Genomic DNA, 13,653 nt, shown 5'->3' with positions numbered 1-13,653 from the left:
GTCTGAGTGCTGGAATTTCCGATTTAAAGGGAGGACAATTAACTTGGAATTGTCTATTAGCCAGGAATGCGCGCATCCATTCGTGAGCCAGACCACCTATTCCAACGCAATAGGTCTCGCATTTACGCGAGTTTAAGCTATTGGCATTGTAAATGACAATGCCTATTATTTTTCTTTTTCAAAACATAAATAAAAGGCATTGTCATTTACAATGACAATAGCTTAAATTTGCGTAAATGCGAGTCCTACTGCATTGCAAATGGTTGCGTTTTAAACTTTTAACTTGAAGCGGGCGCCGCGTTCAGTGTTAAAGTAAAAAAAGAAAAAAAAGAAACCGAGCGCAGTGTCCTTGAAGTGGCGCCGCACTCAGTTTTAAAGTAAAAAAAAAAGGGATGGTGGTGTCCCTGAAGCGGGCACCGCGCTCATTATGAAAGTTTTAAAAAATAAAAAAATTAAACAAAGTGCAGTGTCCCAGAAATGTACGCCGCTCTCAACATGAATGTTAAATATAAAAAATAAAATAAAGTGAGAGTGGTGTCCCTAAAGCGGGCGCTGCGCTCATTAAAGTAAAAAGCATACAATTTAGAGCGCATGGCGTTGCAGCCGCCATTGTTCCCATCAGTGTCCATTTTCAATATAGTGCTCACCCATCAGATAAAGCCCACTGTGTAACAAGCCAAGTAAAAGGTCCAGTCCTTATGGGCGTTAATAGATGGAGACAAGGCGGTACCAAGGCGGGACTAACAAGCCTCATAATCAATCAAAAGCCAGCATTTCTGAGGGACAATGACACAAAGCCTATGACAAATATGAGCGGAGAGTGGACGAGGCTTCCACAGCATACCCTTCTGCAGCATGCCTCGCAGAGCGAGGAGCGCATGTGCTCTGCCGCTAGACTCAACCTAAAAATGGTTTGCTATGTGTCTCTGCGGCGGTGCCTGATGTGTTGTGTTGGACTCTGTTATGTGACTCAGTTTCTATCTAGCATGCACACACAAACTCTGACACATTGTAGTATTTCTATAAGAATATATTTCTTGGAAATAAAGTATTTCTGACTGAGTTGACAACAACATTAGTCTTTAACCCGCTCCCGAGCGTGATACCCCAACAGGATCATTCGATACGGTCGCCAGACCCAACTCGGCGTTGGGTCTGCCACTAATGCCTCTGATGGATAATGTTGTATTATTTGATACTTTTTGGTATACGTACATAATGTTGCACTGTTTTTCTGTTCCCTGTGGATATACTACATCAACCGTGAATCCTAGTATTCATGCCATGGCCTCTGCTCGCATGTCTGTAAAGCGCTCTGATACCCTGGGGTCTGTCAAGCGCTATATACAACTCTCAAATAAATAAATAAATAATAAATATTGGTGGTGCAGCCTGCCCCCTCTGTGTCATATGGGTTCGTTGGATTGGTGTGACTATGCGGTGTGTTGCACGTAGTCCCAGTGGAAGGTGCTACAGTGGTAGGGTCTTGTGACCTTCCACTGGTCTCGAACCTACAGAAACAGGATGTCCCACAATTGACCGGTAAGAATGTTCCATTTCCACAACCCTACCAGGGTAGATACCACCCTTCTTTATCATCTATTTACCTTCTCCTGACGGTTCTTTCCTCTTCTTGTTATATTCAGATGCAATTCTAATTCTGTAATCGTAATCTCAACAATATGTAAGTAATTCTGCCTTCGTACTTACCCTCAATATGTCAAAAGACATTGCTTATTTTTCATGTTTAGTTGTCGATTTGTATGTTTTTAATTGTTCTTTCCTGTTCTTTTCGTTGTTTCCCCGTTCCCATAGCAACTTCTCTGGCCTGCACAGATTTACGTCCTGATCTTGATTTTCCATTTGTAATAGATCAAAGTACCATTAACCTATAAATCAGAACCAACTTTATTGTAGTGGTTTCACTCCTGATGTTTGTCTGTTGTGGAGTGCTCACTTCTGATGGTTCCCTTGCGCGTGTGCATTCCACAACAGAACTTAGGGCCCGATTCACAGAACTAACTTCAGACAAAATCCTAAACTTACTACTTTTGGTATTCACAGTAGTTAGGATTTTGTCCTAAATTTGTCTTAAGACAGATTTAAGATAAAATCCTAACTTAAGTCTGTCATAAGTCTGTCTTAAGTCTGTCTTAAGACAAACTTAAGACAAAATCCTAACTTCTGTGAATACCAAAAGTAGTACGTTTCGGATTTTGTTTTAAGTTAGTTCTTTGAATCGGGCCCTTAGAACTTACCTTTTGAGTTCACCTGTGTCAGTTGATTTGATCTTTTCCTCTATTGGCATCTGCGCAGTCCCTGCTTTGAATGAAGACAACGTTACCAACTTTACCTTGGTTGTAGTGACTGCATTAAAACGCTTATGTTAATAATTTGTGACATGCGGGCCGTAGCTGCACTCTTAACTTGTGATACATAAATATCTATACTTTGCACATAAATATCACAATTGTTTTAGCACTGAGTAGGGTTTTCTCACCCCATACAAATTCCACTGAGATTTTGCCTGTTTCATTCTATGTTCTAATTTTTATTAAAAACAAGTCTAAATACATACGATCTGTTTACCTCACAATATTACTATTTTTGTCATAAAATATCTTCATTGCATTTTCATACATAGAGCATCACCATGAACAAAACTGACAGTTATCTCCGCTACACATAAAGTAACATGGCACGCATTAAGAAGTAGTGCCACGCAAGTATGGCACCTATCATCTCCCATACCGGCTGTGCCTATCAGTACCACGGAACGGTACCTAGTGTGCCCATACCGGCTGTGCCCGTCAGTACCAATGAACGGTACCTAGTGTGCCCATACCGGCTGTGCCCGTCAGTACCAATGAACGGCACCTAGTGCGCCCATACCGGCTGTACCCGTCAGTACCAATGAAAGGCATCTAATGTGCCCATACCGGCTGTACCCGTCAGTACCAATGAAAGGCATCTAGTGTGCCCATACCGGCTGTACCATCAGTACCAATGAAAGGCATCTAGTGTGCTGATACCGGCTGTGCCCGTCAGTACCAATGAATGGCACCTAGTGTGCCCATACCAGCTGTGCCCATCAGTACCAATGAAAGGCATCTAGTGTGCCCATACCGGCTGTGCCCGTCAGTACCAATGAACGGTACCTAGTGTGCCCATACCGGCTGTGCCCGTCAGTACCAATGAACGGCACCTAGTGCGCCCATACCGGCTGTACCCGTCAGTACCAATGAAAGGCATCTAATGTGCCCATACCGGCTGTACCCGTCAGTACCAATGAAAGGCATCTAGTGTGCCCATACCGGCTGTGCCCGTCAGTACCAATAAAAGGCATCTAGGGCCCGATTCACAGAAGTAACTTAAGACAAAATCCTAAACTTACTACTTTTGGTATTCACAGAAGTTAGGATTTTGTCTTAAGTTTCTCTTAAGACAGACTTAAGACAGACTTAAGACAGACTCAAGTTAGGATTTTGTCTTAAGTCTGTCTTAAGACAAACTTAAGACAAAATCCTAACTTCTGTGAATACCAAAAGTAGTAAGTTTAGGATTTTGTCTTAAGTTACTTCTGTGAATCGGCCCCCTAGTGTGCCCATACCAGCTGTGCCTGTCAGTACCAATGAAAGGCATCTAGTGTGCCCATATCTGCTGCGCCCATCAGTACCAATGAACGGCATCTAGTGTGCCCATACCGGCTGTGCCGGTCAGTACCAATGAACGGCACCTAGTGTTCCTATACCAGCTGTGCCCATCAGTACCAATGAATGGCATCTAGTGTGCCCATACCGGCTGTGCCTGTCAGTACCAATGTAAGGCATCTAGTGTGCCTATACCAGCTGTGTCAGTCAGTACCAATGAAAGGCTTCTAGTGTGCCCATACCGGCTGTGCCCATCAGTACCAATGAATGGCACCTAGTGTTCCTATACCGGCTGTGCCCATCAGTACCAATGAAAGGCATCTAGTGTGCCCATTCCGTCTGTGCCCGCCAGTACCAATGAACGGCATCTAGTGTGCCCATACCAGCTGTGCCCATCAGTACCAATGATCGGCACCTAGTGTTTATATAACCGGCTGTGCCCGTCAGTACCAATGAAAGGCATCTAGTGTGCCCATACCGGCTGTGCCTGTCAGTACCAATGAACGGCATCTAGTGTGCCCATACCTGCTGTACCCGTCAGTACCAATGAAAGGCATCTAGTGTGCCCATACGGCTGTACCCGTCAGTACCAATGAAAGGCATCTAGTGTGCCCATACCGGCTGTACCGTCAGTACCAATGAACGACACCTATCATCTCCCATATCGGTTGTGCCCATCAGTACCAATGAACGGCATCTAGTGTGCCCATACCGGCTGTGCCGGTCAGTACCAATGAACGGCACCTAGTGTTCCTATACCAGCTGTGCCCATCAGTACCAATGAATGGCATCTAGTGTGCCCATACCGGCTGTGCCTGTCAGTACCAATGTAAGGCATCTAGTGTGCCTATACCGGCTGTGTCAATCAGTACCAATGAAAGGCTTCTAGTGTGCCCATACCGGCTGTGCCCATCAGTACCAATGAATGGCACCTAGTGTTCCTATACCGGTTGTGCCCATCAGTATCAATGAAAGGCATCTAGTGTGCCCATTCCGTCTGTGCCCGTCAGTACCAATGAACGGCATCTAGTGTGCCCATACCGGCTGTGCCCATCAGTACCAATGAACGGCACCTAGTGTTTTTATACCGGCTGTGCCCGTCAGTACCAATGAAAGGCATCTAGTGTGCCCATACCGGCTGTGCCTGTCAGTACCAATGAACGGCATCTAGTGTGCCCATACCGGCTGTACCCATCAGTACCAATGAAAGGCATCTAGTGTGCCCATACGGCTGTACCCGTCAGTACCAATGAAAGGCATCTAGTGTGCCCATATCTGCTGCGCCCATCAGTACCAATGAATGGCATCTAGTGTGCCCATACCGGCTGTGCCGGTCAGTACCAATGAACGGCACCTAGTGTTCCTATACCAGCTGTGCCCATCAGTACCAATGAATGGCATCTAGTGTGCCCATACCGGCTGTGCCTGTCAGTACCAATGTAAGGCATCTAGTGTGCCTATACCGGCTGTGTCAGTCAGTACCAATGAAAGGCTTCTAGTGTGCCCATACCGGCTGTGCCCATCAGTACCAATACATGGCACCTAGTGTGCCCATACCGGCTGTGCCCATCAGTACCAATGAAAGGCTTCTAGTGTGCCCATACCGGCTGTGCCCATCAGTACCAATAAATGGCACCTAGTGTTCCTATACCGGCTGTGCCCATCAGTACCAATAAAGGCATCTAGTGTGCCCATTCCGTCTGTGCCCGTCAGTACCAATGAACGGCATCTAGTGTGCCCATACCGGCTGTGCCCATCAGTACCAATGAACGGCACCTAGTGTTTTTATACCGGCTGTGCCCGTCAGTACCAAGGAAAGGCATCTAGTGTGCCCATACGGCTGTACCCGTCAGTACCAATGAAAGGCATCTAGTGTGCCCATACCGGCTGTACCATCAGTACCAATGAACGACACCTATCATCTCCCATATCGGTTGTGCCCATCAGTACCAATGAATGGCATCTAGTGTGCCCATACCAGCTGTGCCCATCAGTACCAATGAACGGCATCTAGTGTTCTCATACTGGCTGTGCCCGTCAGCCTTAATGAATGGCATCTAGTGTGCCCATACCGGCTGTGCCCATCAATTCAAATGAAAGGCATCTAGTGTGCCCATACCGGCTGTGCCCATCAGTACCAATGAACTGCACCTAGTGTGCCCAAACAGGCTGTGCCCGTCAGTACCAATGAATGGCATCTAGTGTGCCCATACTGGCTGTGCCCATCAGTACCAATGAGTGGCATCTGGTGTGCCCATACCGGCTGTGCCCATCAGTACCAATGAACGGCATCTAGTGTGCCCATACTGGCTGTGCCCGTCAGTACCAATGAACGGCACCTAGTTTTCCCATACCGGCTGTGCCCGTCAGTACCAATGAACGGCATCTAGTGTGCCCATATTGGCTGTGCCTGTCAGTACCAATGAGTGGCATCTGGTGTGCCCATACCGGCTGTGCCCATCAGTACCAATGAACGGCATCTAGTGTGCCCAGACTGGCTGTGCCCGTCAGTACCAATGAATGGCACCTAGTGTTCCTATACCAGTTGTGCCCATCAGTACCAATGAACTGCACCTGTCATCTCCCATACCGGCTGTGCCCATCAGTTTTAATGAACTGCACCTAGTGTGCCCTGCAGGAGACCAGGTACCTGTGGGTGTTGGGAAAGATATCCAGACATATTAACGATAATTCAACCTCAACAAAGAACTTTTGCAGTGGGAGCAACACCTCTTTTGCTGAGCGGCCATATCAGTTTGATGATGCTGCAGGAGTTGTTTCAGAGTGGGGGATGAAAGGGGGAAGGCCAGATGACCCAATGGTGTCACCAATGACTGGGCGCTTCACCCTCTGCCTTGAGGTGGTCCCCAGCATCCTCACACCACATGGGGAAATGTTGCATAGTGGTGTCTACAACGTGGGCATTCGGGCGACAAGTGTGGGAACATCCTATGCTCTCAGTGAGGTGTGCGGTAGGCCCGGTGTAGGTAAGTGTGTGAACTTCAGGCAGGCATTGCGTGACACTCACTTAACATACGCAAGTGCCATCTCCCACTCCTCACAATATTACTATTATCATAGGGCCCACTCTGATTTGAAATATTACTGCTACCCCTCCTTAATAATTTCTGGGGTTCCCCTTGTACTATACGAAGACAAAAGCAAAGCACAGATCCATTAAAGCGAGATGAATAGCTCCTTGTTTAGCCACTGTGTACATATTCAACAATAACTACACATTAGGACGTGGAAACAGTCTGGGCCCGATTCACAGAACTAACAAGACAAAATCCTAAACGTACTACTTTTGGAATTCAGAGAAGGCATTTAGTAGTAGCAAAGTTAGGATTTTGTCTTAAGTTTGTCTTACGTCTTTCTTAAGTCTGTGTTAAGTCTGTGTTAAGTCTGTCTTAAGTTTGTCTTAAGTCAAATTTAAGACAAAATCCTAACTTTACTACTACTAAAGGCCTTCTGTGAATACCAAAAGTAGTAAGTTTAGGATTTTGTCTTAAGTTAGTTCTGTGAATCAGCCCCTCAATTCATAATAACTCTCCAGGTAACGTTCTCAGTCAATGGGAGAAATAGGCAAATAGCATCGGGTCATCCTTAGCACTCGTCGTTAAAACAGGTGCACTAAGACTCAGGGAGGTTGGAACTACAGGCCTGCCTAAGGACATTTATAATAAGCAACCAATAAACTCACATTTAAAGATCCATAGGGTCTCCATGGGGACCTGGGGCCTTACCCTTTTAACTTCAATGTTTTGCAACTTTACTTTAACTACTTAAACATCTAAGACAATAGGATTTAAAAATATAGAAATATTTGGTAAATCACTTGCTTTTGTGGCCCAAGATACAGAATAGATCATTTTAAAGTGAGATACCGAAATATCGGCCTGTATAAGTTCGTTTGTGTCTGAATTGGAGTTATTCCCAAGAAAAGTGAAATTAATAATCTTCTAGAAGGTGACATGTTCATTGGTGGCACACGCCTTTTGCAAGTTATCTCAAGCATCCAGACTTAAGGTGGATTTCCTTGCATCTAAAGAATTGTTATAGACAGTTCTACAAGCAGCTACTTCAAGAAATGTCATTGCAAGGGTTTTGGTTTAAAGCATCCATAAAATGATAATATCCCTTCATACAGGATTTATCAAACCACTTGAAAACCTTAACCGGATTCCGCCTACAAGTGACGGTAAGGGATTCTGTAAATGGCAACAAATTTTGGCAAAGGGCGGCAAAATAGAAGATGAATCTGCTTGGACATCCACACAGCAAGAGAAATCATGTAACCTTTGGGTGCCTAAATAACTTATGCGTTGTTCTGAGTTAATTGAACAGCACTTTAATCGTAATCCTTTGTCTTTATTGGATTCAATTCTAGGAGATGTTAAAAAAAGGTGTGAAAATCAGGTCGTTCAGAGCACGTCCTTAAGGGTCGTGCTTAAAGTGTAAAATGAATCAGCAAAGTTATCAAAAAGACTCCGAAAACATAAACTAACTTCAGAACACCAGTGCAAGTTGAAATCCCCTGCCAGAAGAATATAGTATATTTGATCTCCTGAGTCCACAATAAACTAGACAAGTGACAAAATGTTTAATTGTGCTTATCAAAGATGTTGGAAAAGTTAACCGCCAAATTTTGTTTGTGGTTCTAAAAGTGATCAATCCTGGTTGCATGTTTGGTGAGTTGGTTACCAATGCTACTACTTTGCAATTTAAGGTTACAGGCATGAAAATAGTAGGCCAGACCGAAGCATGAGTGAGCGGTTGGGGTAGGATAAGTAGTATAACCATCTATAAATGGAGTAGACGTAGCCTATCTTTCTTGCAACAGAATGATATTAAATCATCTAAAAATGAAAACCAATCATGATCATCTATTCTGCTCTGCAATATTCCAGGACCGGAAGTTTACGTGATCTGTAAAACTAGGAGAAATTGTGAAAGATGCAGGATCAGGATTAAAGGTGACCTAATTTTTTGATGGTGCAAGCCTGTTGGTGGTTGTAGTAGGATAAAGAGGGAGAGTAGATGGGTTAGATCATATAAAAAAGCCCAGGGGCATTACTTTGATCTTACTACATTGGCATGACAGTTGGCTAACATGTAAAGCACTAACGGCCTGATGTACAATCCTATTTTATATGCGCAAACAGGTTTGCGACCCGTTTGTGCATGCAAATTCTAATAGGGCCTTGTACAATGCCTATTTAGGACGGTACAATTTTTTGCGACTCGCTAAATAGGAATTGGGAGTCGCTATTAAGAAGGGACAGATTACCCAATTATAAGACTAAGGGGGTCATTGGATGGCGGGAGAAATTTGTCCGCCCGCCAGCCTATCGGGAAATGAGACCCCCCGTCATAAGGGCAGGGGTCCCGTGGGGGCAATTAGGATGCGCCCGCCACAGTGGGGGGCACATCCTGCATTCCTGTCATTGTGGTGGGCGGTGCACTCCGCACCGCCCTCCACAATGCCAGGAAGCCATGTTGTGCATGGAACTGAAGGGGGGTACCATAGGTACCCCCCATGTGCACCCCCCACCCCCCAGAGTCACTGGGGGCCCGCAACGGGCCCTACCACATGCCTTTCCGTGGCAGCATTGCCGCCACAGAAAGGCATGTTTCCGTCCCAATGATAATATGGCTGGCGGTGTCTGACAGACACCGCCACCATATTAAACTGTTTTCCGCCCGGTCAACTTGTTGACCGGGTGGAAAAGCGGCGGACTGTCTTTCCGTCCGCCACGGTCCCACCTACCATAGTTATATGGTGGGGGGAAATGGGTGGTGGGCGGGTACGGAACTCGGGCGGATCACCACCACCATGCGGGCGGTGGCAACCCGCCCGACATCCTAATGAGTCCCTATGTCTTCAACAGTGCTGAGTTGTGTGAAAATATTGTCAAATAAACCTTTAAACATTATTTTAACATATGAGGGTAAAAGTGCTGAGTTATTAATACTCTCAGGTTATACAAGTAGCTGAGGGTGATGTTAGAAATTCAGGACCTTCTGAAGAACTTGTGATCTTTGCTTGAGTTTCACCATGATACATTGCATGAACGTCCCCAGGGGACCCCTTCACCTTTGTGAATGCAGGGAAAAATATTGCTTAGCGGCAGGCAGTTGTCCCAGGGACCACTACCTGCCCTTAAAAAATGAAATGAAAACGTTTCATTTTTCTTCTTTAAATGCATCCCGTTTTCCTTTATTTAAAAGCAGTCCCAGACATGGAGGTCTGCTGAGCCCACCAGGCCACAATATCTGGGAGGGCCAGCCATTGAGCACAATTTTCAAGTCATTAAATGACATAGTCGTACATCTGGCCCTAAACACACCACTGAGAAATTGTTGAAATTGACCATGATACAAACCCCAGCACTATTACCCACCCAACCCACCCTTCTGTCCATATTTATATCCTTGTAAAGTTTACCCCCCCGCACCCAATTGGATATTGAACTAGTCCACAACTTTATTTTTGAACTAGAGAAGGGATATCGGTCAAGACAATATCATGTGGTGTGACTTCTGGAGGAAGATGAATTAGAGGTAGAAGGTGTGCAGAGGAAGTACCATCCAAGTTGGCCAGACTAGGAGAAGAGAGAACAGTATCAGAAATAGAAAAGGTCATTATGTGCCTGACGTTGAGGCTGAAGGCCACGCGCAAAGAACTCGCTGATGTCTTCTGCGTTGCTCAAGAAGGCTGCACTGGGGGGAGGAGCTTCGCGGGCAACCAAGATGGCCGCGTAAGCTCGGAGCTCCGCGGACCTTCCGATCCTCCGCAACTATCCTGCCCGTAATCCTGATCCACGTGGGTGGATACTCGTTGCTGAGGACCCACTGAGGCGAGAACCGTTTTCAAATCCCGAATCGGGGTCTCCTACGCTGAGCTACGTCGAGTGGGGCTCCGTGCCAGCTCAGTGCCATTGTCTTTGCGGACTCCGCCGCTACGCACTGCCGATCTGCGGAGTGCCTGCCTGCCTTCACCAGCGGCGAGGTGTACTGGACAGCGGAGCTATCCGGACAGCGCAGCGAACCTGGGACAGCATTCTACGGTCTCCCCGGACAAATTTCCGACTTTTTGGGCTTGGACTTGCCTGGCATAGCCCTTTGTCTTCTTGGACCTAACATGGCGGGCAAGGGGGACCCCGACAAGCTGTCGAACAGAGGCGTCCGCGGCAAATCGCAACAGCAGCAGAATAGGATTGAGCGCTATACTCAACCGAAGACGCCACCTATCACTGGGTCCTCTGCCAAGGACATCCCGCATTCGGGCTCGCCGGGCGGCTCTGAGCCCACTCTGAGCGACATTTTGGGAGCCATTACAAACTTCCGGGCGGACATGCAGCAACAGCATGAAGTTCTCACACATAAGGTGGATGGCATGGCCGTTGATCTGTCCCTCATTAGAGCCGACCTGGGCAAAACTAATGATCGGGTCAAAAATTTGGACATCAAGACGTCCAGCCTGACGGGAGACGTCTCGGACTTGCAAACTGAAGTCCGTAATCTGCAGAGGACGGCGGAGCACTTCGAGAGACGGCTGGATGACTTTGAAAGCCGGGCCAGGCGGCAGAACGTCCGCATTGTCGGTGTACCGGAGGGTTCGGAGGAGGCGGCTACGGACCTCCTCGTTGAAGACCTGATCAGGACTCATCTGGCCCCGCCTGGCCTCAGCAACTTTTTCTCGGTGGAGCGTGCCCACCGAGTGCCGGGTGGCCCGCCGAAGTCGGGCGTGGCACCCAGACCTATTGTAGCCCGGCTGCTCAATTTCCGTGACAGGGACGCTGTCCTACAGGCTTCCAGACGGCATGGACCGCTTAAATTCCAGAATGCCGATGTCCATTTCTACCCAGATTTCACCAGGACGGTTCAGCGACAGCGCCAGAGCTATGCAGGGGTGAAGCGAAGACTACGGGACCTGGGCTTCAAGTATTCCATGATGTTCCCCGCTAAGCTCCGGATCGAGCACGAAGGTCGTGCCCTTTTCTTTGACTTTGCTGAGAATGTTAGTGACTGGCTGGACACTCTACCGACGCGCCGAGAAACACAGGAGGACCATGAAGGTGGCGCAGCTGGCGGGCCGGACCTATGAGACTTGGCTCTATAGTGGGTGATTCCTTGTCTATCTTGCTTGCCTCAGTGGATTGTCGAATGTAGCTTTGTGATGCCGTACTATCTTTCCTATCAGTACATGGAGGGTGGCGGGAGGTGTTCGCGGAGATTCCTCACTCCTCTGGGTGTCTTCTTGTAGAGTAGTTATGGGGCGACAGGCACACTGCTGGTTGGGGGGGCTTTTTAGTCACATGCAGGGGTGCAGGGTGGGGGGTGCAACTATGCAAGTTTTATTGTTTGTTCGTTCTATCTCTTTTTCTTCTTTGAGGCAATGGACTGTGTGTTTTACTGTACACTTGACGATTGAGTTGGTTGGAGTCGGGTGGGGCGGTTTGTTGGGTGATGGGGGGTAGGAAGTTGAAAGTGCTTAGCTGGAATGTCAATGGACTAGGAGACCGAGTTAAGAGAGGGGTGGTGATCCAATTGATAAAGAGACACATGCCTGATGTTGTACTTTTGCAAGAGACGCACTTGGTGGGGAACTCCTGTAGGGCCCTGAACCGTAAGGGTTACAAAATGGTTGCCCACTCTGGGTTCTCCTCGGGCTCCCGGGGGGCGGGCGTCCTTGTGCGTGCGTCCCTTCCTCTTGAAATAGACGTCACGCTACTTGATGATAGAGGACGCTACGCAGCTGTGGCGGGAAGATGGGAGGGGCGTCCCTTGGCTCTGCTCTCGATTTATGTCCCCCCTGGCCTCCAATCTAGCACCTTCCAGGACCTTGGCAGCGCCATCTTGTCCCTGCCTTCGGGCTTATTGATCCTAGGGGGTGATTTCAACTCAGTCTGCTCTGGCACTCTCGATCGCCAGCCACCGAGAGACCTCCCGGGTTCCCAGATGTGGCTGCCGACCTTCCTTGACTCCATGGGGTTGGTGGACTGTTGGCGGTTACTGCATCCTGCGCTCCGCCAATTTTCGTTTCTCTCCGGTGCCCATGGGAGCCTGTCCCGCTTGGATTATGTCCTCACCCTGGCGGCGCAGACACATGCCATCTCCGAGGCACGTTTTCTGGCGAGGGGCGTCTCCGACCACTCGCCGTTGTGGGTCTCCTTTGACTTCGGTGTCACCCTGACCAACCGTCCGGCTGCGGTGAATCCCTGGTATTTTCGCAACCATAACACGCGAGCACTCCTTGCCAAGGCCATCGACCTATATTTTACTGAAAATGCCCTGGGCCCGACCCTTCCCTCCTGCATGAACTCTCCCTGAAACAGTCGGAATATCATGATCTCGCCACGAACGCTGCCTTGGTCTTAGCGAAAGAACAGCAGGGCCGCATATACGATGTCGGAGATAAGGCTGGTAAGCTGCTGGCCTGGTTGGACAGGCGGGAGATGGCAAGCCGGGTGGTCCCGGAAAATCCTGGGCGAAGACGGAGTGGTGGTCACTGATCCGAGTGCCATTGCCGAGTCTTTTGCGGACTATTTTCGGGGTGTTTATACTTCCGGCTCGGACCGTTCCGAGGCCGACTCAACTGAATTCCTCTCGGCGATTGACCTTCCTCGCCTCTCAGAAGAAGACAGTGCCGATATGGACCGGGACATCACTGCGGACGAGATTGCTCTAGCGATCCGCGCCCTGCGTGCGGGCAAAGCAACCGGACCCAATGGCCTACCGGTTGAACTGTACAAGATCCGGCCGGATGTGGTCTCCCCTTATTTGAGAGGTATGTTCCTCCGTGCCCGTGAAGAGGGTGTCCTTCCCTTGGACCAGCGACTGGCCACCATAGTGGTTATCCATAAAGAAGGTAAGCCGCGGGATGCTTGTAGGTCCTATCGCCCCATTTCTCTCCTTAACGCTGAGCCCAAGATCCTGGCCAAATTGCTGGCCAATCGGTTGGTTGGGGTTATAAGCGACCTGGTGCACCCTGACCAGT

This window comes from Lissotriton vulgaris, chromosome 9 (genome assembly GCF_964263255.1).
Source record: "Lissotriton vulgaris chromosome 9, aLisVul1.2, whole genome shotgun sequence".
NCBI classification, from domain to species: domain Eukaryota; kingdom Metazoa; phylum Chordata; class Amphibia; order Caudata; family Salamandridae; genus Lissotriton; species Lissotriton vulgaris.
Note: the sequence above shows the minus strand (reverse complement) of the source record.